Source organism: Delphinapterus leucas, chromosome 6, assembly GCF_059928025.1.
Source record: "Delphinapterus leucas isolate spDelLeu-1000000601 "Yukka" chromosome 6, BTC_Dleu_Yukka2, whole genome shotgun sequence".
Classification (NCBI taxonomy): domain Eukaryota; kingdom Metazoa; phylum Chordata; class Mammalia; order Artiodactyla; family Monodontidae; genus Delphinapterus; species Delphinapterus leucas.
The window spans coordinates 116,078,593-116,106,268 of record NC_143134.1 but is presented as its reverse complement, the minus strand read 5'-3'; the positions used below and the strand labels follow the sequence as shown (position 1 = coordinate 116,106,268).

General features: G+C 49.1%; 1 long non-coding RNA gene across 1 annotated transcript in view; it reads left to right on the top strand.

The window, feature by feature from the left end:
• LOC149749051 (uncharacterized) overlaps positions 1-16,996 on the top strand; it is a 30,258-nt gene extending 13,262 nt beyond the window's left edge. The window contains exons 2-4 of the long non-coding RNA XR_016393647.1: positions 9,432-9,528; positions 9,730-10,905; positions 11,370-16,996. This is a non-coding gene — a long non-coding RNA (uncharacterized LOC149749051). The remainder of the gene's footprint in view (positions 1-9,431; positions 9,529-9,729; positions 10,906-11,369) is intronic.
• The last annotated feature ends 10,680 nt before the right edge of the window (positions 16,997-27,676 follow it).

Genomic DNA, 27,676 nt, shown 5'->3' with positions numbered 1-27,676 from the left:
GCAACCACCATTTGACTTTCTGTCTCTATGAATTTGACTACTCTAGGTATCTTACTTAGGTATAATCATACGTATTTGTCCATCTGTGATGGCTTATTTCACTTAACATAATGTCCTTGAGGTTCATCTGTGTTACAGCATGTGTCAGAAGTTCCTTCTTTTTTAAGACTGAATAGTATTCCATTGTACATATATACCACATTTTTTTTATCCATTTATCTGTCAGTGGGCACTTGAGTTGCTTCCACCCCTTGGCTATGGTGAATAACGCGGCTATGAACATGAGTAGACAAACATCTCTTCAAATCCCTGCTTTCAGTTCTTTTGGGTGTATACCCAGAATTCGATTTGCTGGATCATATGGTGATTCTATTTTAATTGTTTTGAGGAAGCGCCATACTGTTTTCCACAGTGGCTGCACCGTTTTACACTTCCACCCACAGTGCACAAGGGTTCCAATTTCTCCACCTCCTCTGTTTTTTGATAGTAGTATCCTAATGGGTGTGATGTCGTGTCATCGTAGTTTTCATTTACACGTCCCCAATGAATAGTGATGCTAAGCATTTTTTAAAAATTTTATTTATTTATTTATTTACATTATTTTTGGCTGCATCGGGTCTTAGTTGCGGCACATGGGCTTTCTGTTGCAGTGCGTGGGCTTCTCTCTGGTTGTGGCGTGTGGGCTCAGTAGTTGCGGCCCACAGGCTTAGTTGCCCCGTGACACGTGGGATCTTAGTTCCCCAACCAGGGATCGAACCCATGTCCCCTGCATTGGAAGGCTGGTTCTTAACCACTGGACCACCAGGGAAGTCCCAGATGCTGAGCATTTTTTCATTTGCTTATTGGACATTTGTATACCTTCTTTGGAGAAATGTCTATCAAGTCTTCCCCTCATGTTTGATGGGGTTTTGGGTTGTTTTGGTCTTTTAAAAATTTTTGTGTATTTATTTATTTATTTTTGGCTGCATTGGGTCTTCGTTGCTGCATGCAGGGTTTCTGTAGTTGCGGCGAGCAGGGGCTACACTTTGTTGTGGTGCGCGGGCTTCTCACTGTGGTGGCTTCTCCTGTTGTGGAGCATGGGCTCTAGGTGCGCAGGCTTCAGTAATTGTGGCTCACGGCTCTAGAGCACAGGCTCAGTAGTTGTGGCGCACGGGCTTAGTTGCTCCGCGGCATGTGGGATCTTCCCAGACCTGGGACTGAACCCATGTCCCCTGCATTGGCAGGTGGATTCTTAACCACTGTGCCACCAGGGAAGACCCGGGGTTTTTGGTTGTTGTTGAGTTATAGGAGTTCTTTATGTATTCTGGATATTAACCTCTTGTCAAATATATGATTTGCAAATATTTCTCCCATACAGTGGGCTGTATTTTCACTCTGTTGATCATGTCCTTTAAATGCACAGAAATTTTCAATTTTGAGGTCCAATTTATCTATTTTTGCTTTCGTTGCCTGTGCTTCACCTGCATTTGTGAAGCTGTGTCTTTTGTCATTACGGAGCCACTTTTCAAAATGTTCAGCATCACTTTCCAGAGGACCTCTCTCCACTTCTCTCTAAGTTGTTTGACACACAGATTCATGCTTAGTGTGGTAATTATCCCAGCCACAAATACCACTTTGCCACACATTATGACAGTGGGCTATCCTTATTCTCCTTGTAGGTACGCGTGCATAGTCTGCAGAGCTTCTATATTGCATCATAAAGTGAGTTGTAAAAGGCTTGTTTGCAACAGTGCTCAACCCCTGTGTGTGCCAGGCCACACTCCCAGGAGAAATTCTAAAGCTACACGAAATTACTTTATCTCTTTTAGCCCATTTGTCAGCTTACTGCGATTAGCATCCAAAATGAGCACCCAGTGAGGTCATTTCAGGCTCATGCATCTTCCCCAAACAGTGTTCTGTTGGTCAAATGAAATAATTGAGAGAATGTCCCATAATACAACATGCTTTGGAAAGAGGCAAATATAAGGAATAATTTTGTGGGGAAAAGCTCTACTTTCTATTCTAGCTGTAGAATAATTAATATAAAATAATAACAATAATAATAGCAGCAGAAATAATCACCATTTGTCGGGAGCCACTCCAGCCTGGCCATGAGCTCACTGCTTCACACACATTCTCACTGAATGCACACACCAGCTTTACGAGGAAGACGCTCGTATTGTTCCCCATCTACAGATGGGGAAATTGAGGCTCAGGCAGTGGAAGACACATGCTGGGAGAGCTGGGATTTGAACCTGTGTCTTTCAGAGCCCAGGCTCTTAATCACTACACGTTTCTGCTTTTATCTACCTGGTTTATGCCAGGCTGTGAGCGCCCGGCACTGGTGTGACCCAGAGAGGAGCCTGCCCAAGTGGTAGTGGGGGTTAAAATCCTACTTTGCTCAAGCAAAATTGGCTGCAGGGCTGGGGCCCCCGCCCAGCTTGGTTCCTTCTGCCTGGTGGTTGGTAGTGCTTCGCGGAGTGCAGGCTGATACTGGGAGGGGGTATCACAGGCGGCCCCTCCTGACCTCTGCTCAGGCAGGTGAGAAGCAACTCACCAGCAGGCACTTGGAAGGAAAAGGGGAAGAAAGTTACCAGTCAGGTCAATTTTTTTTTGCGGTACGCGGGCCTCTCACTGTTGTGGCCTCTCCCGTTGCGGAGCACGGGCTCTGGACGCACAGGCTCAGCGGCCATGGCTCACGGGCCCAGCCGCTCCGCGGCATGTGGGATCTTCCCGGACCAGGGCACGAACCCGCGTCCCCTGCATCGGCAGGCGGACTCTCAACCACTGCGCCACCAGGGAAGCCCTATTTTTTAAAAAAATTTATTTATTTTTGACTGCTTTGGGTCTTCTTTGTTGCGTCGGGCTTTCTCTAGCTGCAGCGAGCAGGGGCTACTCTTCGTTGCGGTGTGCGGGCTTCTCATTGCGGTGGCTTCTCTTGTTGCAGAGCATGGGCTCTAGGCACCTGGGCCTCAGTAATTGTGGCCCACGGACTTAGTTGCTCCGCGGCATGTGGGATCTTCCCAGACCAGGGCTCGAACCCGTGTACCCTGCATTGGCAGGCGGATTCTTAACCACTGCACCACCAGGGAAGCCCAGTCAGGTCAATTTTACACAAAGAAGTGACAACATAAAAACATCAGAGGCACAAGAGACCCTGGGTTGCCTCTGGCTTTGTTAAAAGGAGCTTATATTTTTATTTTTGGTAAGCTTTATTTTTTTTATTATGGAAAATTTCAAACGTATACAAAAGTAGAGAGAATAATATACCTATCACCCAGCTTTAACGATTATAACTCATGCACAATCTTGTTTCATCTACATTCCACCCCAATTCCTCTATCCCAATGGATTATTTTGAAGCAAATCCCAGACACTCTTAACATCTCAACCGTAGCTATTTGGCTGTATCTTTCTAAAAATTAAGAAAATCTTTTTTAAAAAAGAAGGCTGGGCTTCCCTGGTGGCGCAGTGGTTGAGAATCTGCCTGCCAATGCAGGGGGCACGGGTTCAAGTCCTGGTCTGGGAAGATCCCACGGATCTCCACGGATGCCGCGGAGCAACTAGGCCCGTGAGCCACAACTACTGAGCCTGCGCGTCTGGAGCCTATGCTCCGCAACAAGAGAGGCCGCGACAGTGAGAGGCCTGCACACCACAATGAAGAGGGGCCCCCGCTTGCCGCAACTAGAGAAAGCCCTCGCACAGAAACGAAGACCCAGCACAGCCAAAAATAAATATATTAAAAAAGAAAAAGGCTATAGCCATAATACCATTATCACAGCTGGAGAAATTATCATCACACATATCTAGTCATTGTTTACATTTCTTTGATGGTCTCATAAATGTTTTTTGTACCTTGTAAAAAAGTCCATATATGTCCCTTAAGTCCCTTTTAATCTATAATCCCCCCCCCACCTCTCTGCCCTTGTCATTTATTTGTTGAAGGAACCTGGCTGTTTGTCCTGTAGAGTTTTCCTCAATCTGGACTGTATTCCTGTGAGTTCCTTTAACATGTTCCTCTGTCCTCTGTATTTCCTGTAATTAGATTTAAGGCTTGATGAGGTTCAGGTTCGATTTTTGGCCACAATACTTCACAGGAGGTATCCTGTCCTTCCATCAGGAGGCCCATAATGTCTTGTGATCTCTCTTTTTGTGAGGTTAGCAGTCATTGATGTCCATTGCCCAAGTTCATTCTTTCATTGGGGATTGCAAAGTGATGATATTCTAATTCTGTCTTCCTTCTTCATTTATTAGCTGGAATACTTGTAAAAGCGAAACTTCTCTTCTTCAACTCTTTAGTTACCCCAAGGTACAGTACAATATCCTTCATACATACAATACAGATAGTACAAAGACTTGATTCTTTAATAGTTCTCACATACTGAGTTGGTTTCCTGACATCCTTGGAGTTATTTTTTATTGAGTTATTATTATTAATTTTTTAGTATCATTATGAACATAGGGATTTAATGTTATTTGGTGTGTTTCAATCCCCTGCAATTATTATTCTTATTGATACTCAAATGATCCCACAAGACCAGAGTGAAGCTCTTTGGGTTGGCTCCTGCAGCCTTTTGACCTCAGTAGGCTTTGATAACTTCCTTGCTTTCTGGAATTTTCTGTCCCAGACCTGGAATCAGCCATTTCTTCAAGGATCCCTGGTTTCTTTGAGTGGGGAGTGGTATTTAGAGACCACAATTAAGGTTTATGTGATGCTTATTGCCATTGGGTTGGTCATTGTTTCTGGGCATTTTCAGTGGACAGAGCTAGGAAATACATTTGTTTTTTTAAAGATAGAATGTATCGTGAGTCATAACTACCAAAAGTTGGAAGCAACAAAGATGTCCTTTAGAAGGTGAATGGATAAACAAACTAGTATATCCACACAATGGAACGCTATTCAGTGGTAAAAAGAAACGAGGTACCAAGCAATGAAAAGACATAAAGGAGCCTTAAATGTATATTGCTAGGTGAGAGAAGTCAATCTGAAAAGGATACATATTGTATGATTCCAACTATACGATATTCTGAAAAAGGCAAGATTCTGGAGACAGATCTGTGGTTGCCAGGAGTTGGGGGGTGGGTGGGAGGGGTGAATAGGCAGAACACAGGGGATTTTTAGGGCACGGAAACTATTCTGTATGATACTACAATGGTGGATACATGTCATTATATGTTTGTCACAACCCTTAAAATGTGCAGCACCTAGACTGAATCCTAATATCAACTATGGACCTTGGGTCATAATTATATATCAGTATTAGCTCATCAGTTGTAACAAGTGTACTCCACTAATGCAAGATGTTAAATAATGGGGGAAATTGGGGGAGGTGGGAACTCTTGGTACTTTCTATTCAATTTTTCTGTAACCCTAAATCTGCTAAAAAAATAAAGTCTGTTAATTTATTTTCAAAATATGAGTTCAATTGACATTTCTAATTTAAATTCAGGGCTATAGTGTTTTTACTTAGTCTCATCCATCTTACATCTGCATATCCTTTCTCCTATGCTGTGTGTCCTTTCTTCCCAGTTCCCAGTGAAAGATACACTCATTTGCTAAGTCCTACTCTACACAATACTCTCAGATGAGAATACCAATACCACCAAAAATGCAATTATTGATTTTTTTCTTTTGCAGTTTATTTATTTTTGCTTTGCCTTTAGGGAAGACCTTATTAGGGATGGACAGTCAAGACTGCTGTGTTTTAGTCACTTGGAGGAATTCCTCTCCATGTATTTATCACCAACTTGCCATAAGTCAGCTTTTTGTTTGTTTGTTTTCCTTTTGTTATTTGGAATTTCTTTTCCAGACATTTAACATGTTTAAAGTATGGTTATGGAGAATATTTGCCTGGTTTCCAACTCAGGTCCACAAATCATGGAATATTACAAGTAGTCTAGCTTCTGTCTCCACCCCTCTACCCTGTTCCCTTCCTCTCCTGTTAGATAACTTTTGCTGCTTCAAATTTTTAGTTTAGCCTTTCATTTTATTTATTTCTTAATGTATATTTATTTATTTTATTTTATTTTTGGCTGCGTCGGGTCTTAGTTGCGGCATGCAGGATCTTCATTGCGGCATGCGGGCTTCTCTCTAGTTGAGGCGCACAGGCTCAGTAGTGGTGCTGCATGGGCTCAGTAGTTGTGTCATGCGGGCTTAGTTGCCCTGCCGCGCGTGGGATTTTAGTCTCCTGACCAGGGATCGAACCCACATCCCCTGCATTGGAAGGCGGATTCTTAACCACTGGAGCATCAGGGAAGTCCCTATCCTTTCATTAGATAATTCTTAGATAAATAAGAATATAGTCTACACACTCTTCTCCAAATTTTAAACCAAATTTCTTTCTAGTCAGCCTCCAAATACTGGCAGAGGAAGGCCTGACCCCAGACTTTGTACACTGTCAGAATCCACCCAATTTGAAATACATTATTTCTGTTCTTTGTTGAGGGCCTACTGCTATTTCCAGGTTTGTATAAAAAGATTTCTGTGTGTTAGTTGAGCCTTCAGACAATCCCATGAGGTAGGTATTATTCCCCTATTTTGCAGAAGTGGAAACTGGAACTTAACGAACTGGGACTTGAACTCCTGTCTCCCTTATTTCACCCATTTGTTCATAAGTATTTCCAAAGTTCCTAACTCTGTTTCAGACCCCATCCCAGGTACTGGGATACAGAGATGAACCAGGCAGGGTCCTGTCCTCATGGGGCTCACATCTAGGGGATCATTCATGTCTGAGCATCTGTTCATCTGTTGGTCCACCACTGCACAGGGAACACCTCAAGGGAATCTGTCTGATCCACTCGAAGTGAGAGCCCCGCACAGCAGAAACCAGTGGATGTTTGTTGAATGAATAAATAAATAAATGAAGAAAGAAGGTTGAAAGAAGAACAAAGCTTGTGGTTGTAATGGAAGTCTTATGCCTCTTATACTCAGAAACCTTTGTTAAAAATTTAATAACTTTTACGTTATGGATATAATGCACCTCATTATAGAAAATTTGGAAACTACAGAAAAGTGCAAATGAGAAAATAAAAATAATCCATAATACTAGCCTCCAAAGTTCGTCTTTTTTTGTATTCCTTTGGGCTTTTTTATGTATGAATATCTTTTTTTAAGATACAACATTTGGATCCTGCTATATATCTATATCTATATATAGATAGATAGATCTATATCTATAGATAGATAGATCTGTAGTTTGCATTTAAAAACCTCACTAACGATGTATAATGAACATTTTCCTATTCGAAAATCTTTTCAAACCTAAGTGTCTACTTAGAGGTTGGATTTATTTTCACCAGTGACTACATCCTTTACCATATAAAATAATTATAAGCTCAAGACTGAGGTTAAGTCATAATGGGAAGCATATTTAGCAGGTTTCTAGGCAGCGCACTGGGCCTCAGCCATGACCGTACAATCTTTCCCCAGCAAACGCCCAGGGAAATGCCTTGAGAATGTCAGCTGGAGGCGTCAGCCTTACTTGGCTTCTTTAATACTCGGAGTCATATATTCAGCACATTCACTTTCTACAGTTCTGATCTCTGCAGGTGCCACTAAAATTCTCTCTTGGCTGCAGAGGAATGTATACAGTCATCAGACTGTGATTAAAGGCTGTCTCTGGAGTCAGACTCACCCTAAGCCCGGCTCCACATGAGTGATCTCGGCAAGGACATTCACCTGTCTTGGCTTCAGTTCCCTCATCTGTAACACAGAGCAGCACGTGCTCACACCTCCACTGGCGGTCACGGGGACTCAACAGCACAATGCCTGGCCCATAAGTCACCAATAACATCAGATATTATAACTTGTGTTTGGAGCGTTTTCTCTTCTATCCAAGTGGCATTTGCCATTCTCTGGTGTGAGGGTTGCTCCTGACAACTCGTCTTGATAGAAAAATATGAAGCAACTGGATGACCAACCATCTTAGAAGGAAGCATTGGACACAAGGGTCTCAGGTGTGCCCTGACCCCACCCTGACCTTAAGCAGTCAGGCATCCTAAACACATTGACAGGGAATTATGACTTTATATTGTTTCTAAATTCATCAAAATACTACACAAGTAATCATGGAAGCCAATATCACACAGTAACGAAGTTTCTGGTCTTTGGAGCTAGACAGTGAAGGTTCAAATCTCTGCCTCCTTACTTACTATCTGTATCATTTTGAACAAACTACTTCCCATCTCTGAGCTGCAGCTTCCTCATTAATAAGTTGGAGATAACTGCAGTGGACAGCTTTTCCCCCTCCCATCCAGCATCCATTACCCTGCTTTTGCTGTTGCTTTGGGAGAACCAATTCTCTCCTACCCTGAACTATGATTTCACTCCCTGGCTCTGTGACTGGGGCATGTGACCTGGGCTTACGCCAATCAGTGCACCCATCGCCTGACCACAGAGATTGGTTGGTGGGTGGTCATGTGACCCCCGCCAGTCCAATGGAGTAGCCCTTAGGGCCTTTGAGAACCACTTCTTTTCCATAACCTTGCAGTTGTGAGGGTGCGACTGGCTCCTGCTTCAAAGCCATCTTGCTCCCAAATGGGAACATGCTCCAGGGGATTAGAGTCAAGAGAAACCAGTTGTGGACAAATTTTGAGCCCCTGCTTGAAGCCCAATCATGATTTTCCATTGACACAAGTGAATTAATCCTCTTTCTTTGCTTAAACCAGTTTGAATTGGGTATTCAAACTGGGTATTCTGTCACTTTCAACGGAAAGAATCCTGCAATTGTACCTGGGTATTCTGTCACTTTCAACTGAAAGAATCCTGTCTCCCAGAATTGTTATAAGGATTAGATAAGGAAACATATAGAAAGCCCTCAGTGCAGTACTTGGAACAAAGCATGTGCTTAATAAATGGTAGTTATTTATATTGTTGTCATTATAACTTTGTAGAAAAGCAAGAAAATCAGATAAAACAAAAAATATCAGGGAAAACAGTGCACATTATTCCTAATTTCACCTCTTAGGGATAATCAGGTAAATATTTTGAAATATTCTTCTTCCAGACATTTTCATATATATATATATTCATAAAAACCAAAATGGGATTATTCTCTAATACTGTATTATAACCTATTTCACTCAGAAATCAAACACAGCACAAAGGTATATCTGCACAGCACAGTCGTTCGTAACAGTGGCATAGCATTCTATGTTTTTGTTGAATACAGATTATCTCCAAGTTATTTTTGTATTAATGATGTTGTGATGGCATTTTCTATCATCTGTCAATCGGTTGATCTGTATCTTGATGCATTTCATAATTTTCTAATGATCAGTTTCTAAGACGAGGATTGCAGAGTCAAAGAGTTTCACAGATTTAAAAACATACCTTGTAATTTTTATTGGAATGTTTAGTTTTTGAATAAAACACGTCTTGGTCTTTTCAGGATGCTATAACGGAATACCAGAGTCCAAGTGGCTTATAAACAACAGAAGTTTATTTCTTACAGTTCTGGAGGCTAAGAAGTCCAAGATGAGCGGATTTGGTGCCCGGTGAGGACCCTATTCCTGATTCATAGACACCTGTGTCCTCACGTGGTGGAAGGGGTGAGAGAGCTCTCTGGGGTCTCTCTTCTATAGACACTAATCCCATTCGTGAGGATGGAGCCCTCATGACCTTATGACCTCCCAAAGGCCCCACCTCCAAGTACCGTCACATCGGGGATTAGGCTTCAACCTTGAATTTGGGTGGGGATACAAACATTTAGCCTGTAGCAATATTATCAAACATTTAAATGTCTTTTCCAGATGGCAGGGATCCCAATTCTGTGGGCTCCAAATCTTCTCTGCATCAGACACTTTTACAGGTCTGATGTCATGGGTTCTCAAGACTCCCCTGGAGGGGAGGGACAGTGACCTCCGTAGCTCTGATCGCATCAGCTTCTTCACTCAGGAGACCTAGCACGTTGCAGGGCCCCATTCTTCTTGGTGTTTCAGGGAGACCCCAAGGGGTGTAGAATGTGCACCCACAGGTAAGTCCTTGTTGTTGTTTTACTTTGAAAGGAAAATACAGAATTGATTTATTTGCAGACGACATGATCATCCACGTAGAAAAATCCAACGTAATCTACAAAAAAGTTGCTAAAACTAATTATGGAGATATAACTCACGCAAGTCCTTGTTGTCATTTGACAATTCCTTCACCCTCCCTCACCTCCTATGCCATTGCCCTGTGAACAAACTTCACCACTGTGGGCACTGGCCACACAGAGACACTCCTCCCCGCGGACTTCCTGTGCGCTGATGGCCTTGGGAGGGAAGGGGAGGTCGTTCCTCTGGCTTTTGTTTGGTTCGGGGGATCCGCAGCAGCGCTGCTTGGGCACATGAAGGGGCAGAGTTTAGTGAAGTGAGGCTTCCTTCCGCACAGTTCTTTTTCTCCCCAGGGAGCAGTCAGGAGAGTCAGGAGAGCTGTGTCCACGTGCGTGCTGAGCCGCACTGCCACCCACAGCGGTCACATCCTGCCCATGCCCTGCTCTGCTCCTCAGGCCCTGGGCTCAGTCTGGCTCTTTTCCTCTCCCAGGGGCCCACTGCTCCTCCCGGGTACTCTGCTCCCATGTTCCCCCAGGCTGTCACATGTCACACGTCGGAACCCACAGTGGGTGAGCTTCGCATCTACCCCAGGATGCTGCTGGGTCCTCAGTGGGCGCAGTAGCTACTGAGCAGAAGTGTGTTGCTGAACTTCGATGTGGCTGCCCCTCCACCCCAGTCGGAGGGTCCGTTCCCGTGGTGCAGATGCAGAGATGGTGGTTCACAGAGAGGACCGTACCTGCCCAAGTTCTCACCTCAAGTTATGATGGAGCCAGAATGTGTGCCATTTCTCTCTGATGCCAAGTTCTGTGCTAGTTCTGCCGGGTCCTCCAGGACCGGCCATTTCCCGCCAGCTTCTGAAACCCACGAGGGGAGAGGCTCTGAGCCGAGAGGAGGGTAGGTGAAGGGATGTGAGAAGTGAATGGTATGGCGCTCTGCGCAAGGGTAACTGGGCAGCTTCTCCCATCCACATCCCTGGACTCTAGTCCCACACGCTCGGTCCCCAGGGCCACCCATGGGAACCTTCTCTTCCTCAAATCCTACTACCAGACCCAGCTTTCTGCCCCTGGGGCTCCTGGGTTCAGGGGCCCTTCACCTGCCTGAGCCCTGGGTGGTGTTGGGATGGGGTTGGGCGGGAGGGAGGCTGGGTGTTGACAGGCAGCTGGGCTCACCGGCTGTGGGCCTGGCCCCTCCCCCCACCCTTCCTCCCCTTCCCAGCTGGCTCCGAAAGGGAAGCGGGGTGGGGGCAACTTTACAGGGAAACTTTTGTTCTTGCCCAGAACAGACACAGGCTGGGGACCGAGCTTCCCCTTGGCTGCCACGGAGACCGGGGCCACTTGAGTTCATGTTTATTTTCACAGTGTGGATTCCATGGAGATAATCGGCCCTGACAGGGCAGCCCTGGAAGAGGGCTCGGGACTCTGTGGAGTGCCTACTATGTGCTAGACCCAAGATAGGCGGGAGCCAGTGAAATCCTAACCCCCAGAGATCAGATGCTGAATCACACTTGACTGAGAAGGAGGCCGCCAAGGCGCATAGAGGGGAAGCCACTTGCCCAAGGTCACACAGCAGGTTAGCAGAGTGCTGGAAGGGGAGGCCACATGCTCCCCTGGGCTCTTTCTACTTTTATGCCTGAGTTACTGGCAAAGCAACTCAGCCGCCCTGGGGCTTCACGGAAGAGGCACTGCCCAGGGTTCCCCACAGGCCGGGGTCCGTGAATCAGGATGGATAAGAGCGTGGACATCTCTTCCAAGGGGCTCCAATCCAAGCCGAGGCCTCGGGCAAGCAGTGTTCTCTGAGCCCTAGTCTCCTCCTCTGTGCAACAGGACTAATGACAGCGTCTGTCTCGTCAGAGCCCTGCAGCTTGACGAGGGGTGAGAACTCAGTAATAACCATTGTTATTATAATATTATTACTGCTAGTCTTCCATCCTACCCAGTGCTACACCCTCGGGCTCACGGTGGACCCAGGAGTGTCCTACAAGATGTGTCAATGCTGTTCCCGAGTGGAAGCTTCTCCTGCCGAGGCCGTGAGGGGCGTGAGGGGGGGCTGGCCTGTGTGTGAATCCTGACTGCTTGTCATCCCTGGGAGCAGACCAGGGATTTCACAAGGAATCACCCCCAGCCCCTCCCCGGTTGGGCCAGCAGCCCTCGCCCTGCCGCATCCTCCTCAGGGCACCGCTGGACCACCCATCCCCTGGCCCAGGCCCTCCCCCAAATCCACCCTCGCCGTTATTTAATTTTTTTTTTTTCTGTATTTACTTTTCCCACCGCTTCATTTCATTCCTGAAATACACCTCAAAGCCCCAGATAGACCCAACTCACCAGGCCAGTCATGAGTCCGCCAGTAAGACCGGCATCGGACGCGTGAGGACCCGAGGAAACAGCCGAATCAAAAACCAGACATGGAACCAATAAAATCTTTAACCTGACACTACAAACTTCCCACAGACTTCAGAGAAATACCTCGAGAAGTGCACGACCTTTTAGTTTCTCCCCAAGGCTACCACCTCCTCCAGCAGGGTCTTTCTAAAATACAGATTTGACCTTGTCACTTCCCGGCTTCAGAACCCTTCGATGGCTCCTCATTATTTATTATTCTTATTCGCTTGCATTTATCGAGGTCCTCTGCTCGCTGGGTCCTGTGCTGGATGCCTTTCATGCATTTGTTCCCATGGGGCAGGGACTGTTGCTATCCTGGTCTCAGGGAAGAGGGAGCAGCGGTGCGGGGGGACCGCAGGGTCACGAAGCTGGTGAGTGGCGGAGCTGGGATGCAAACTCAGGTCAGCCTGCGTCCAGAGCCGGGGCCTCTCCAGCTCTCTGTGGCCCTGCTGGAGGCCTCAGCCCGCCCTTGACGAGCTCCCCGGCCTGGTGTCCGGCCGCTTTTCCCTCCGCCCCCTCTGGGTTGACCTTCCTGCTCATCACTTCTGTCACTCAGTCTCAGTGTGGGAACCACACTCCCAGCACGGGCTCCGGACCTCAACCTTGGTCTCCACAGGGACCTCCTCGTCTCCAGTAACCAGTCAGCTCCTGTGGCTTGAACTCCTGAATCACCAGCGGCTCTTCAACTGCCCCATTTTGAGATAACAGCCCTTCCTTGACCTTGAGGCTCCTGCTAGCTACCACCTTCTATCTCTTTTTCCATCTCCTGCCAAACTTTTAAAAGCCCAGTGTATGCCCCCCCATATGCCCGCCTTGTCACCCCCACCCACCCCTCAGCTCTTTGCACTCTGCTCCCAAGTCTCCCCTGAAATGGCTCCGGGTGAGGCCACCTCTGACCCCTGGGTCTTCTCGTCCACTTGTCCAGCTTCTGGGCTTCATCTTACCTCCTGCTTACCCCCTCTCTCCTCTGGTTCACCACCTTCTGGCTGCTTCTACTCCAGCTACTTCTTGGCAACTCTTCCTTTGCCCCCTGTCCTGAATGTTGGTGCACATGGACCACGCTCCCTGGGGGAACTCAGCCACCACGACCACAGGGGTGATGTCCAAACCTGCACCCCAGCTCTGGCTTCCCTCCTGACCCACAGAGCCAACCGCCTCCTGGTGTCCTGGTGTCTTCGCTGAGACACGCTTCTGGCCCCGCAGACTCAGCACATCCGCATCGGAGCACCTAATGAGACTTCCTCTTGGGCTGCCCATCTCGGGGACATCACCATCAGCCTCCAACCAGGCGTGAAGTTGGAGCATCCTGTAGACTCCTCCCTCTTCTCCTGTGTTCTTCACTCCTGCTGCGGGCGGGGCACCAGGTCCTATCACTTCTACCTTCTGTACGTCCTCTGTTCCCCCTCCTCCGCGTCCCCCGTCCCACCACCCTCGTTCAGGCCACCATATTCTCTTGCCTTCTTGCTGGTCTCCCATCTCCAGCCCTGCTCCTCTAAACTCTTCTCCCTACTGTACAGAGAGCCACCTCTCTCAAAGGCAAATTTGATTCGGTTATGTCCCTTCAGCGGCTCCCCGTTGTTCTTGCAATAAAGCCCACCTCAGTAAAACCCACCATGGCCCCCGCCAGCCTCTCTGTCCTACTTTCTTGTTGGGGCATCTTGGGTCAGCCCACTACCCTCTCTTGCCAGTCTCCCACGCTCAGTCAGTATCAGCACGAACTGCGTGCAGATCCCCGTCACTCGGGGCTTTGCTGCCTCCACGCTTTTATATGCGCCGTTCCTTCTGCCTTGAACACCCTTCCCCTCTGGTCCTCCAGGCAAACTACTGTTCCTTTTCAAGTCTTGACTCAGATGCCACCTCCCTTTGACTCCCCTGGAGGTCTCAGGTGCCCCTTCTCCTATGGTCCTAGTGGAGCTTATACAGGCATCATGGAAGTGAGTATTTGTTATATTGTAAGAGTCTTGTTACCTCTGTCCGGCTCCCTCACCCCCACCCCCACTGGATGGGGAGTTTCTTGAGGGTTGGGCTCAGGGAGACTTTAACTCTGGGCCTCTAGTGCTCAGCCCAGGGTCCAGCATGGAGAGGGAGCTCAACGAGTATTTGTTGGATTGCCTCCAATTCAGAAATGGAAAGAAAAGAAGAGAAAAGAAAAAAGGAAAGAAAAGAAAAAGAAAAAGTGGACTGGAAGTTTGGAAGATCACCTGGGTGGGGCTTGGAGGACCAATAGTCAAAGGCTTGTGAATTGGGGTTTCAAGCCCGAGCCAAACCTGGGGGGTTCTCTTGGGCTGTGTAATCCAACATCCCCCCCCAACACACATCTCAGGGTGTGGCGAGTCCTGCAAACTCTGGGGCTAGAACTGGGCTTCCAGCTTCCTGGATGAGACCTGCCCGGGCTCTTGGAGCCAAACACATGTGGCTTTAAACTTCAGTCCATCTTCCCAGCTGTGTGACCTTGGGCAAGTCCCTTCACTTCCTCCAAGCCTGTCCCCCCTCTTGCAGCTCGATGGTAATCTCCACAGGGCTGCATGGATTCAATGAGGTGATCTCAGTAGGGCAGCTAGGCTAATGCTGGCACCTAGTGGGTGCTCAGGAAATGTTTTTTCACGTGATCATGCAGCCTTGGGGGCCTCCCTGGTGACGCCGCCACCCCCTACCCCCTGGGGAGACCTGGCCTGACAGAGGGTAACGATCAGTAATGTGCCAGGCACCGTGCTTGGTGCCCTACTGCATTATCCCATACCATCCTCTCCATTTACCAATGAGGAACCTCAGGTTCAGAGAGGTCAGGCTACTTGCCCAAGGTCACACAGCCAGTGAGTGACACCGGGATTTGAAATCAGGATGACTTCTTAAAGGCTGGTCTGGTCTGTGTGTCCCTCCAGGGCAGGCTCGCCCAGACGGCTCCTGGTCTGGACAGGCCCAGGTTCCCTTGAAGCTCTCCCAGCCAGGCAGGCTCTTCCCATTCCCCCCGCCTCCCCTCTGCCCACCACTAGATCTGTTTAAACTAGCTGAGCAGGGTGAGGTGGGGAGGCCGCGGAGAAGGTACAGAGATGTTTGTTTTCCTTGGGGGTTTATATCAACATTGGTCTTGACATTTCGCCTGTTATTATGTGTGGTTCTTTAGAGGGTGAAATAATATTTTCTTTTGCTTGAGAAAAGGACAAAGTTCAGACAGAGCTCTTGGCCCCAAACGGATTTTCCTCCTTCTCTGCTTTCCATGTGCCATAGCTACTCCGAGTTCCTTGGAGCCATCGCTGCGGGCAGACATCCTCTCTGGCCGCAGGTATCGTCAGCAAGCTGTGCGTGCGCCCGGGTGCTGCAGACTCGCTGTGTGCTGTAAATACCGTCCGTTTGCTGGGGATGCAGTGTGTGGGCTGCACCTGGTGTTGCCCCCATGTGCACATGTGTGTGCCACGGGGTCTGTCTGCATCCTCCAAATTTGTTCTCCTTTCCTTAGACACACGTGGCAAGCTGCACTGGTACACACACCATGCTGTGTGCCGTCACCACCTTGGACATACCCCAGGGTTGGTGCACACAGGTGGCACTGATGGTGTACACTGCGGACTGTTGGTGACTCCCAGACATGACTGGGTGTCTGGAGATACAGACGTTCTCCTCGATGTGAGGAGAAAACCCCCGAACTCCAGACTCAGCCTGGGCGCTGAGTTGTATGTGGGTCCCCTCAGCGGGTGGAGGCCTCTGTGTGCTCTGGATCTGTTCCCTTCAGGTAATAACGAGCTCAGCCACTGGATGGCCATAGCCCCAGATTAGCTTGTAGCTGTATCACTCTGATCTCAGTCTCTGTCTCCACGTGGCCTTCTCCCCGTGGGGGTCTCCTCGGTGTGTGTCTGAATGTCCCCCTCCTTTCTCTTATAAAGACACTAGTCATTGGATTTTGGTCCCACCCTAATTCAGTGTGACCTCATCCTAGCTTAACTAATTACATCTGCAAAGACCTTATTTCCAGATAAATTCACAGGCTGAGATTCCAGTTGGACATGAATTGGTGGGAGGGGGGAGCTATTCAACCTAGCACAGCCCCCATTCCTTGAGCTCTTTTTGAGAACTGAGTTAAACCCTATTATATATTATCTCATTTAATCCTCCTGCAACCTACAGAGATGGGTGTGGTCTTCCCCATTTTATAGTCGAGGCCGCTGAGGCTCAGAAGGGGAAATTCACTTGCGCAAGGATACACAGCCAGTCAGAGGGCGTCCAGGCTTTGGCCCCAGGTCTGCTGGGGTCACGCTGCCCTGTGCAGCAGGGACAGTTCCATACACACCCTGCATCCTCAATTCAGGGTTTCTCAACCAAGCTCTACGGACATTTGGGACTGATTAATTCTTCATGTGAAGGGCTGTCCTTGCTCTGGAGGATTAAACATACTGACTTCTACCCACTAGATGCCAGTAGCACCCTCCTTCCAGCTATGACCACCCAAAATGCCCCCTGACATTGCCAAACGTGCCCCGGGAGGGTGGCTAACTTTGCCCTTGGTAGAGAACCCGTGCTCTAGACCCTGCATCCTCTGGTGAGGATGTGGTCTGTGTGAGTGGACCGGGGCTTGCGTCTTAGGTCTGACAATGAGGTTCAGGGTCCTAGGTGGGAAGAATAATGAAGACAGTGCCTATGTCCGGGGCTCCTGCATGCAGTATCTTGCTTCGTCTCCACACCAACCCCTGAGGAAGCCCCCCCTGGGAGGCTGGTGAAATCAGGGACGCTCAGTACTTTCAGTACCTTTGCCATTTTGCAAAAGGAAGTCCATGTCGTCAGTTCTCCCAGGCTGCTCTCTGGGGCATTGGTGATACTTCCTAATATCCCAGTTGATTTAGAAGCTCAAGGCCATCAAGGCTCCAGGAGAGGATTATCTGTCCCCGAAACTGTTCCAAGTGCCCTCTGACTGGTGGATTTCAATACTTGCTTCTTTGTTGACTTTTAGCACCTTCAAGGGCAAGGTCCTCTCTGGGTGGATCCAGAAGGTAACATCCTATTTTTCAGAAGAGCAGCATCTTCTCTCCCCAGGATGAAGACCTACCAGCTTACTAGGTATTCTGTTCTAACTATGCCTGACCCAGCGGATGCATGTGGAGTCCTGGCTTTTCAGTCTAATGTGCTCAAAGAGGAGCAGTCAGACTTGGTCGGGGTCATTCCTTTCAACCAAGCACCAACTATGCACCAGGCCCAGTTTCAGGTGTTGGAGGTGGAACCCCATGGAGCCTGCAGTCTAGCTGGGCAGAGAGGAAAACACAAGTCAAACAAGCAAACACAGTCGTCAGGAGCATAAAAGATGCTGAGATGGGGGAACCAGGGGCTGGGAACGGGCCGCCAGGGAGGGACTCTATCTTAGTCTGGGCTCCCCAGAAAGCAGGGCCTGAGACAAGGCATCAGTGCAAGTACTTTATGGGGAGCGCGATCCCAGGGAGGATTGAGGGACGCAGAACGAATCGGGGAGGAGGGAGAGTCAGTGTGAGGGCCTGTCATCAAGCTGGCCTCTGCTATCTAGGGACAGTGTCTGCTCAAATCCATGGGACAAGTGGCAAGATGGGGGAAGGGTTTGTCCACCACACCAGTCCCCCGTTGCTCAAAGGTTTACCCCATTTTCTGGTCACTGGTTCGCCCCATTGGGCATTATCTCTTCCTGAACGGTTGGGTTGCAAATGTGTGGGCTCCAAGTGGGTTTCCACCATGCAATGTGCAGGGAGAAACCCCAAGGCAGGAGGTGAGCTGAGGGTCGCCCAGCCTGAGTGAGGCATTGTCCTACTGCCCCTACGCATCCACAGTGTTCAACGGTGTCCAGACAGCATCTCCGAGGAGGTGACATTTGGGCTGGGACCTGAGATGAGAATGAACCAGCCTTGTGCCTGACCCTCTGAGCCACCTGTGAGGAAACCTTCCAGAAAGAACGTGTGGTTGTGGCTTTTATGGGTTGTGTCTTGACCTTTGGGGAGACCTTGGGCCAAGCCTCGTAAGCCTAGCTGGTTTTCTAATGCCTACGCAGAACCAACTCTGGGTCCGGCAGAGTTGGCGCCTGTAGGGAGTGCCTCCTGGGAAGTTAGAAAAGATGTCCGGTGACATAAACCAGGGGTTGGAACCTTCGTGTTTGATGATAATTGTTGATACTTTGGTTGCTCTGGAGCAGTTTTGCAGGGCTGTCCAGTCGAATACATAAAATATATGCAATTAAAGATTTTCTAGGAGTCATATTAAAATAGAAACAGGTGAAATTAATTTCAATAAAATATTATTTAATCCAATATATCCAAAATGTTATTATTTCAACATAGAGTCGATATAAAAATAAATGAGATAGTTTATATTATTTCATTCGTATATGTGTTCACAATCTGGTGTGTATTTTATACTAGCTGCAGGTGTCATTGGTACTGGCTGGACCTCAAGTGCTCAGTGGCTACACGGGGCTACGGGCTAGAGTTGCACAGCTCTAGAGGTTAGAAGTATAGTTTTTTTGTGTGTATTCAGATGATGTGTTTCCATTATCACAAACTGGAAGACTTTTAGTGGACAGCTGGCCCCTCGGCAATCACTGGCCCAGGAGTCAACAGCCGAGGTTAAGGTTAGGATAAAGACTAAACAAGATAATTCATGTAAAGTGCTTAGCAGAATGACTGGCGAGGAATATGTACCTGATAAATTTTAGCCGAGATAAAGTTATTTACAGAAGTGAATTTGGGTTTGCTCTAATGCACAGAAAGAGGAGGATTAAAACCTCCCAGTTCAATGTCACTGAGCAGAGATTTTTATCCCAGAGATATTTCAGACTGGGCTGCCCAGGGTCGTCCACTGGGAAATACAGGGTGGATTCAAACTTGGGCCTGTCTGACTCCAGGTTGTGGACATTGTGCCATGTGCCCTGATGTCAGAGGCTGCAGGCAGACCACCGTCACTGGCCTGATGGGTCCCAGGACTCTCAAAGGAGCACTGAGAACCCACCTCCTTGGTTCTTCCCTATCCCCATGCCTACCTGCTGGCTCTGCCCACCCTGGCCCAGCCTCTGCTTTGCACCACTCACTCCTGCCCCTCTGGGTGATCAGATCCCAAGCCCTGCAGTGCCAGGAGCTGCTCTCCCTGTGCCTGTGCTGGGGGGGGAGGGGGTGACAGCCCCTCTGCCCTGATGCCCGCACTCAGTGGCATTTCTGCAACCACTGTAAAGTGTCACTCACCGTACAGCCCCATCCTCCACTGCACCCGCGTGCTGCCCTCAGTGCGTGAAGTTAAAGGTCAACCTCCTCCCCACCCAGCCGCGTCCTTCCACGACCTTCCCCATCTCTACACGGGGAATTCCTTCCTGCCTCTGACTCCGGCCAGAAACCTGACTCTTCTCTCTCACCGCCTCCCAATCCACTCCATCGGGACACCTCCTCAGCTCTCCCTTCCACCCTGGGTTCCAACACTGCCTCATGCCCCTGGGTGGGTGCCCCGGGGATGCCCCTAAGTCTTACCCTCTAGTTGGGTCCTTCATATGCCATCATTCCCAGTAGAGCCATGGAGATGGCAGGGGATCATACGCCAATTCAGTGAGGTCCTACTGTGTGCCAGGCCCTCACTGGCTCCTAACATTGACCCTGGGATGCAGGTCCCACCATCGACCCATCCACACCTGGGCCCCTGAGAGCTGCACAGCTTGCCGATGGCCCCCAGCAAGTGCCAAGTGGAGCTGGGTGTTGACCCGGCTGCCTGGTGCCGACACCTGTAGTGCAGAAAGGTTGCAGGAGTCGGTGGGGGGGGGCTTTGGGCTGATGTCTGCAGTTCGGGGGCTACCACAGGATCTGCATACCTCTGTGTCCCTAGAGCCACCTGCGGGCCACCTAGGATGCCGTGTAAACAGGAGGCTGGGTCGGGTGGCGGTACGTTCAGTTCGTCCAGGCTCTTGTAGATGCTTCCAGAGACTCAGCTTTGCAGAGGCTTCTCCCGTGCCCTACCAGCCCCTCCCTTGGGGTTCCATCTGCTTCTGAAACGTGGGGCTGCAGGAGCTCAGGGGAGTCCCACACTGCGGGCAGCCCTGTGCGCTTGGGGTCTGGATTTCCCCTCCCACCACAGAGGGACATTGACCCCTCGGATTGTGGGTGCTGTCACCAGGCAAGGGCATGGCCAGAGCTGTGGGGACACAGACAGGGACAGCAGGGATCACACAGTGGCCAGGGATGCAGGGGACAGTTGGCACTGGGCTCACCCCTGAATGGTGAGAGTGAGTCTCACCTAGACAGAGTCAGGGACAGAGTGGACTGTGGCGGAGACATGGCGGTGTGGACAGGGCTCTGGGGGAGCCTGGCTCAGAGCTGTCCCTGGCCCTCCCCTCCCCTCCCCTCCCCGCCTCAGGTCCCTCAGCCCTCCCCACGCACCCCACCCCTGCCCTTCCCGGTCCAGCCGCTGCCACTGTCTGAGGCGTCTTTGAAATCTTATCTCTCATCTTGTTCTCCGTTTCCTCCCCGTCCAGGCCTCATCTGTCTCCTGCCTCCCATCCACCCCCCACCTGCTTCCCATCTGTGGCCCCTCCCCCTCCCAGCCCGAGGGCCTCAGCCTCTGTCCTGTCCTGTCCTGTCAGCCCATCCCTGCCCCTCCAGGGGCAGATTTCAGCGCTGTGGGTTAGGACCCTGCTCACTGCTTCCTGTGTGCCCTGAGCTCCATACCCCAAGCCCATTCGCTGGTCCTCCTTCCTTCTGCTGGGGATGCAGCTACAGTCCCCAGGCCGGCCGTGATCCAGCCCTCGGGCCCCTGAGGCTCCCCAGTCAACCCCTCCAGCTCCTGGGGCCCCTTGCTCCTCTGAGCTTTGCCTGGATCGCATGAGTCAGAGCGGCCTGGGGTTCTGCTTCACTTCAGTCTGTGACCTCCTCAAGGGTGGGGACAACTCCACCCTGCATCCTTTACAGATGAAGCTTGGTGAGCAGGTGTGCTGTCTCCGGTTCTTCACAAGTCTAGCTCTGTTCCATCCTTCAGGACTCAGCCCCAATGTCACCTCTTCAGCCAGCTGCCCTGACAACTCGATCTAACGTGGCTCCCTCCCCCACCCCGGCCCACCCAACCTCCATCCCTGCACCCGGATTTCATTTCCTTTGGGAGTTCAGCTTCTACTTTACAGAGGAAACAGATAGGAACCAAGGGCATCTAACAGTGGGCCCATCTGAGTGCCCAGAGTGCCCCGGGGGCCCCAGCAGAGCCCTCCAGCTTCCTTCTCCCAACCAAAGCCAGGCTTCCCTGGCTGTGTCCCTGTCGCAGGGGTCCCAGCTACCTCTGGGAGTCTCCATCCTGTGGAATCAAACTCGGAGTGTAGACCCAGTCTGCCTGGTTTCAAATCCCAGCCCCACGACCTGGCAGCTGAAGTTCCTCAGCTCTGGGCTGCACTTCTGCACCTGTAAGCCGCTGAGGAGGGTGAGGTGCCTATGTCAGAACTGTTGGACATAAGGATTAGGCCCCTTGCAGGTGTCATGGGCCCACAGGCAGCAAAAATACAGGAGTGAATTGTGTAGTTGAACGTGAAGAGCCCCGTCACTGGTGATCAATGATAATCACAATTATCAATCATTTCGCTGTCACGATCCCGGTCTTTCCCGAGTGCTCTGCAAACCAAATCTCTCTGAGTCCTCTCAACACACTTGGAGGTGTGGACTCTTACTCCCAGCTTCCAGACGAACCAACCAGGAGGCAAAGGGCAGAGACCCCCAGGTCACCCCTGAGTATGCAGGAGGTGGGAAATGCAGGCCAACAGTGGGAACTTGGGGGCTGTCAGGTACTGGGTCTGACCTGGCTCTGCCCCTGGTGACCTGGGGCAAGACATGCTCCCTCTCAGCCTTTGCTTGTCCATCTGTAAAATGGGGACAATAACACATTGAGAATTCAGTGACTTCTATGGGCTTACTCAGTGATCACTTAGTGAATGGCGTCTGACAATAGAACTCAGCTGGGGTTTGCCCCAGACCTGTTGACCCTGACCCTGAGCCTTCCCACTCCAAGGCCTGGCCTTCCGGGAACGAATGCGGCCCCTTCCTGCTCTGCCAGGGACCCCCCAGGCATCTGAAACTACCTGTGCACGACCACACGTTCTGGGAGGTGAGTCTACAGTCCCATTTGGAAGCAATTGGGGCCCAAGTCTCTTGGGCCTGGAGTCCATGTTTAACTTATTTGAGGCATTTGTGGCTTCAAAGGCGAAACCTAAACGTGGAAGGGAGGGTAACGGGTGTTTTGCTGTTTCAGATTGTGCTTCTCTGAAGTGTATCGCTGGCTGACATCTCAATTGCTGCATGGCACAGGCCTGTCTGGGTGGGCTGTGAGCCCCCAGGCATGAGCCTGCCACTGCCCTGAACATTCCATGGCTCCCACTGTCCACAGGGACCAGCCAGGTGCCTCAGCCAGAGGACAGCTGTGGAGCCCAGAGACCCGGGCCCCTTCCTGGTTGTGGGACCCGGGGCTACTACATAGCCACTCTGAGCCTCAGTTTCCTCCCCTGGAAAATGGAGAAAATGTTACCTACCTTACAGGTTTGCTCAGAACTGAGTGATTTCCTGGGATGTGGGACTTTAAGTGATCAAGCCTGGAAAGTTCCAGGCAAACCAGAACAAGGTGGTCACATACAGGGTTGTATGTGGATGAAAAGAGAAAACGCATGAAAAGTGCTAAGCATGGTGCTTGGAGAAAAGCAGCGATGGCAGCGGCCCTGTGTGCACTGCACTTCACAGTTTACACAGCCCTTTCTTTCTATTTCACAAGTCTCCCAATGATCCTGCTTATTCTCCTGACTTTAAAGGTGAGAAAACTGAGGCTGAGAAAACTGGCAGCGTATCTAGGGTCAGATGGGGTAGAGACGGGACCTGCTTAGGGTGAATGACCCCAGGGTCTGCCAGCCATAGCCACAGCCACGAGGGAAGCCCTTTCCTCTTCTCTCACTATCTTTCCTCAGGGAGGTGAGGATTGGAAGGATGGATAGAGTTGACTCAGAGTGGGAGGGAGCTGTGATTCTGGAAAAGAGTGAGGCTCTCAGCTCTCCTGCTGGCAGGCGCTGGTCCACAAACTCTCACTCATTCAAGCCCCCTCTGCTGCCACCGAACTCTGTGCCTTTGGGCGAGCTACTTTATCTCCTGGGCCTCGATTTCCTCACCTGTAAATAGGGAGTAATCACAGTACCTACTGAGCAGGATTTTCCTAAGGACTCAATGCAGTGATTTGTAAAAGAGCTCTGGAAAGTGCCTAGCAAACATTAGCTAACAATAAGATTATAATGATTCAAAATAATACAATTCACAAAATGTTTTCCCCTCCAGGATCCCATTGAGTCCTCACAACAGCACAGTTTTGAGGAGTAGCTGTGATTTTCCCCATTTTCCAGATGGGGAAACTGAGGCCTGGGTCAGGGACAGAAGTTGCCCAAAGCTACATAGGAAGTGGGGGAGCGGGGCTGGGAAGCCAGGCTGACTGGACCAGACAAGCAGCAGAGCCCATCCCGTCTCCATGCCTGACAGCTTTTCAGCCCGTGGCCCTTCTGACCCTGCCTCCGAATGGACTTTTGTTCTCCTGTCTCCAGGAGAGTCCACCAGCTCCATTACCCGCCCTCTGCATTTTCCCCCCTTTTTGTTGTACTTCTCACTAGTGGAAGTCAACTTATTGTTTTTCTTGTTGTTATCCATTTCTCCCACAAGAATGTCACTTCCAAGAGGGCAGGGTCTTTGTCTTTTATGTTCACTGCAAAATCCCAGTGCCTGGCACAAAGCAGGCCTTCAGTAAACAGCTATCGAATGATTCGGTAATCTTCTAATTATTAGAAAAACAAACGAAGCTTGGAGTTCCGCAGCGCCACCTGTGATGCAGTGCCCTATTCAGCCAGCAGATGGCAGCAGAGAACAAGTTACCTGATGGGTGGAGCCCAGGTGAAGGGCACAGGTTTGACCTTAGAGCAGAGCCACTGTGTGTGTGTGTGTGTGTGTGTGTGTGTGTGTGTGTGTGTGTGTGGGTGTGTGTGTGGGTGTGTTGTATGTGCCTTCTAGATCCCAACTGGACAGAAGGAAGCTTTTTCCAATAACATACAATAACAGCTATCACTGATTAACTACGAAAGCATTTCGTGCCCAGTGCCACCTGTGCAAGATCTCGTTGAATTCTCATTATAGCCCTATTTTTAACCTCATTCTCAGACAAAGAAACTGAGGTCCAATGATATGCCCCAGGTCACAGCCAGGGGTGTCCAGGACCAGGAGACTAGGAGCCTTTCCTCAACCACTGTCATATTAGACTCTGAGCTTCAGCTGCCCCTCAGCAGACTCAGTGGGCCACCCCACCAGGAGGAAATGGGTTCCCCATCACTGGAGGTGTGCAAGTTGTGCTGGATAAGCACCCAACAGAGAGGGTTTGGGGCACCAGATGCCCAAAGCCACGTCTGGCCAGGAAGGACCTGCTGTATGATTTTCAGGGCCTGGTGCAAAATGAAAATGTAGAGCCCTCTGCTCAAAACGTAAGAATTTCAAGATAGTAAGAGCAAAGCATCAAGCCAAGCGTGGGGCCCTTCTAAGTATGAGGTTCTGTGTCACTGCACAAGTTGCATGCCCAGGGAGCCAGGGGTCTGGGTAAGGCCTATGAGGGACATGTCTCAGGAGCCCCTGGGATGTCACCAGTCCAGCTCTGCAGGAGTCCAGGGAAAAGTCCTCCTTAGCATGTTTCTTCTCATAAGGCGGGACCCTACATCCCTGCACCTTTTATCTTCCTTCCCTGGCTGTGATTTATCTCCATGTGAAGGGCTGGGGCCTCAGAGGCACAAGTCCTGTTTGATGGTCCATGAATCTTTCCTGTCTGGATCCTCTGGCCACTCTCTGCGCTGCTGGGTGGACCCGCTACTTCCTTTCTGCCAAGTGTGGATTAGGAAGCCATAAAACAAGGAACCCAAACTCCTGGCCAGGAGAGCACACACATGGGTTTTAGATGCGCTGGCCGGCTGGCAGGAGATGGATGGGGGCTGTGGGACTTGAGTCCCAGAGGGGGACCGCTTCCCTTGGAGGCCACCATTTCCAGTCCCCTTTCCCACGGGGAGGGGACTTCCTGGCCAAGCCTGGGGCCAGAGCTGGTCAGGGCCACTCCCAGAAAAGACCCTGGCTGAAGCCACAGCTAGAGGTGGTCCTGGTGGGGCAGGGAGTAAGGGAGCCCAGGCTGAGCTGAGCATGAGGGCCCCGATAGAACTCGGGTAGGAAGAGCTGAGCACCACTGTGTGCTGGGCACTTAATACATGTTGTTCTCATGTCTCGCAAGGTTGCTCCCCTCAGAATAGTGTGGATGAGGAGCCCGAGGCTCGAGGTGAGGCCACTTGCTAAGGTCACACAGCCAGGAAGTGATGGGGTTAGGATTTGAACCCTGGTAAATATATAACAAAGTTCTATCCCAAAGAGAAATTTTAAAACCATAATACTTGCAAAGCATATTATTTATGACTTATTTCTTGAATGTTATCTGTTTAAAAAAATTAGGTTGGAAAGGCATGTGGAACAAAATTGAAAAGTTGTATAAGATAACTTTGAGGGTTAAGCCTTCATCTCCCCTCCCCATTGTCCATAACATCCCCCCTTCCCCCCCACCCCCGCTTTCAATTCTTTTGAGTATTTACCCAGAAGTGGAATTGCTGGATCATACAGCAATTCTATTTTTAATTTTTTGAGGAACTGCCATAATATTTTCCACAGTGGCTCTACCATTTTACATTCCCACCACAGTATATAAGGGTCCCAATTTCTCCACATCCTCGCCAACACTTGTTATTTATTTATTTTCATAATAGCCATCTTAATGGTATGAAGAGGTATCTCGTAGTTTTGATTTGCATTTCCCTAATGATCAATGACGTTGAGCATCTTTTCATTGCTTATTGGCCATTTGTATATTTTCTCTGGAGAAATTTCTATTTAAGTCTTTTGCCCATTTTTGAATTGGCTTGTTTGTTTGTTGTTGACTTTTAGGAGTTCTCTATATATCCTGGATATTAATCCTTTATCAGATATTTGATTTACAAATATTTCCTCCCATGCTGTGGGTTGCCTTCTTACTCTCTTGATGGTGTCTTTATTTTTTTTTTTTTGTGGTACGCGGGCCTCTCACTGTTGTGGCCTCTCTCGTTGCGGAGCACAGGCTCCAGACGCGCAAGCTCAGCGGCCATGGCTCACGGGCCCAGCCGCTCCGCGGCATGTGGGATCCTCCTGGACTGGGGCACAAACCCGCGTCCCCTGCATCGGCAGGCGGACTCTCAACCACTGCGCCACCAGGGAAGCCCGATGGTGTCTTTTGATGCACAAAAAAATTTAATTTTGATGGAGTTCAATTTGTCTATTCTTTTTCTTTTGTTGTCTGTGCGTTTGATGTCATAGCCAAAAAATCATTGCCAAATCCAATGTTGTGAAGCTTTTGTCCTACATTTTCTTCTAAGAGTTTTATAGTTTTTGATTTTATGTTTAGGTCATGGATCTATTTTGAGTTGATTTTTATATATGGTGTTAGGTAAGTGTCTAACTTCATTCTTTTGCATGTAGGTATCCAATTTTTCCAGAACCATTTGTTGAAAGGACTATCTCTTCTCCACTGACTACTCTTGACATTCTTGTCAAAAATCATTTGACCATACATGTGAGGATTTATTTCTGGACTTTATATTCTGTTGAACTTGTCTGCATTTATGCCAGTACCACACTGTTTTCATGCACGTAACTTTGTAGTAAGTTTTGAAATCAGGAAGTGTGAATCCAACTTTGTTCTTCTTTGTCAGAATTGTTTTGGTAATTTGGGGTCCCTTGAGGTTCCATGTGAATTTTAGGATGAGGTTTTTTTTAACTTTTGAAAAAAAAATCATTGAGATTTTGGTAGGGATTGCGTTAAGCATATAGATTGTCTTAGGTAGTATTAATATCTTAGAAATATTAATTCTTCCAATCCATGAACATGGGATGTCTTTCCATTTATTTGTCTTCTTTAATTTCTTTTCAGAAATGCCTTGCAGTTTTTATTGTGCAAGTCTTTCACCTCCTTGGTTAGGTTAATGCCTAAGTATTTTATTCTTTTTATTTTTTGGCTGCACCATGCAGCTTGTGGGATCTTAGTTTCCCTACCAGGGACTGAACCTGGGTCACCAAAGTGAAAGCGCCGAGTCCTAACCACTGGACCACCAGGGAATTCCCAGTATTTTATTCTTTTTGATGCTGTTGTACAATGAAACTGTTTTCTTAATTTTCTTTTCAGGTTGTTCATTGTTAGTGTACAAAAATGCAACTGATTTTTGTGTGTTTACTTTGTATCCTGCTACTTTG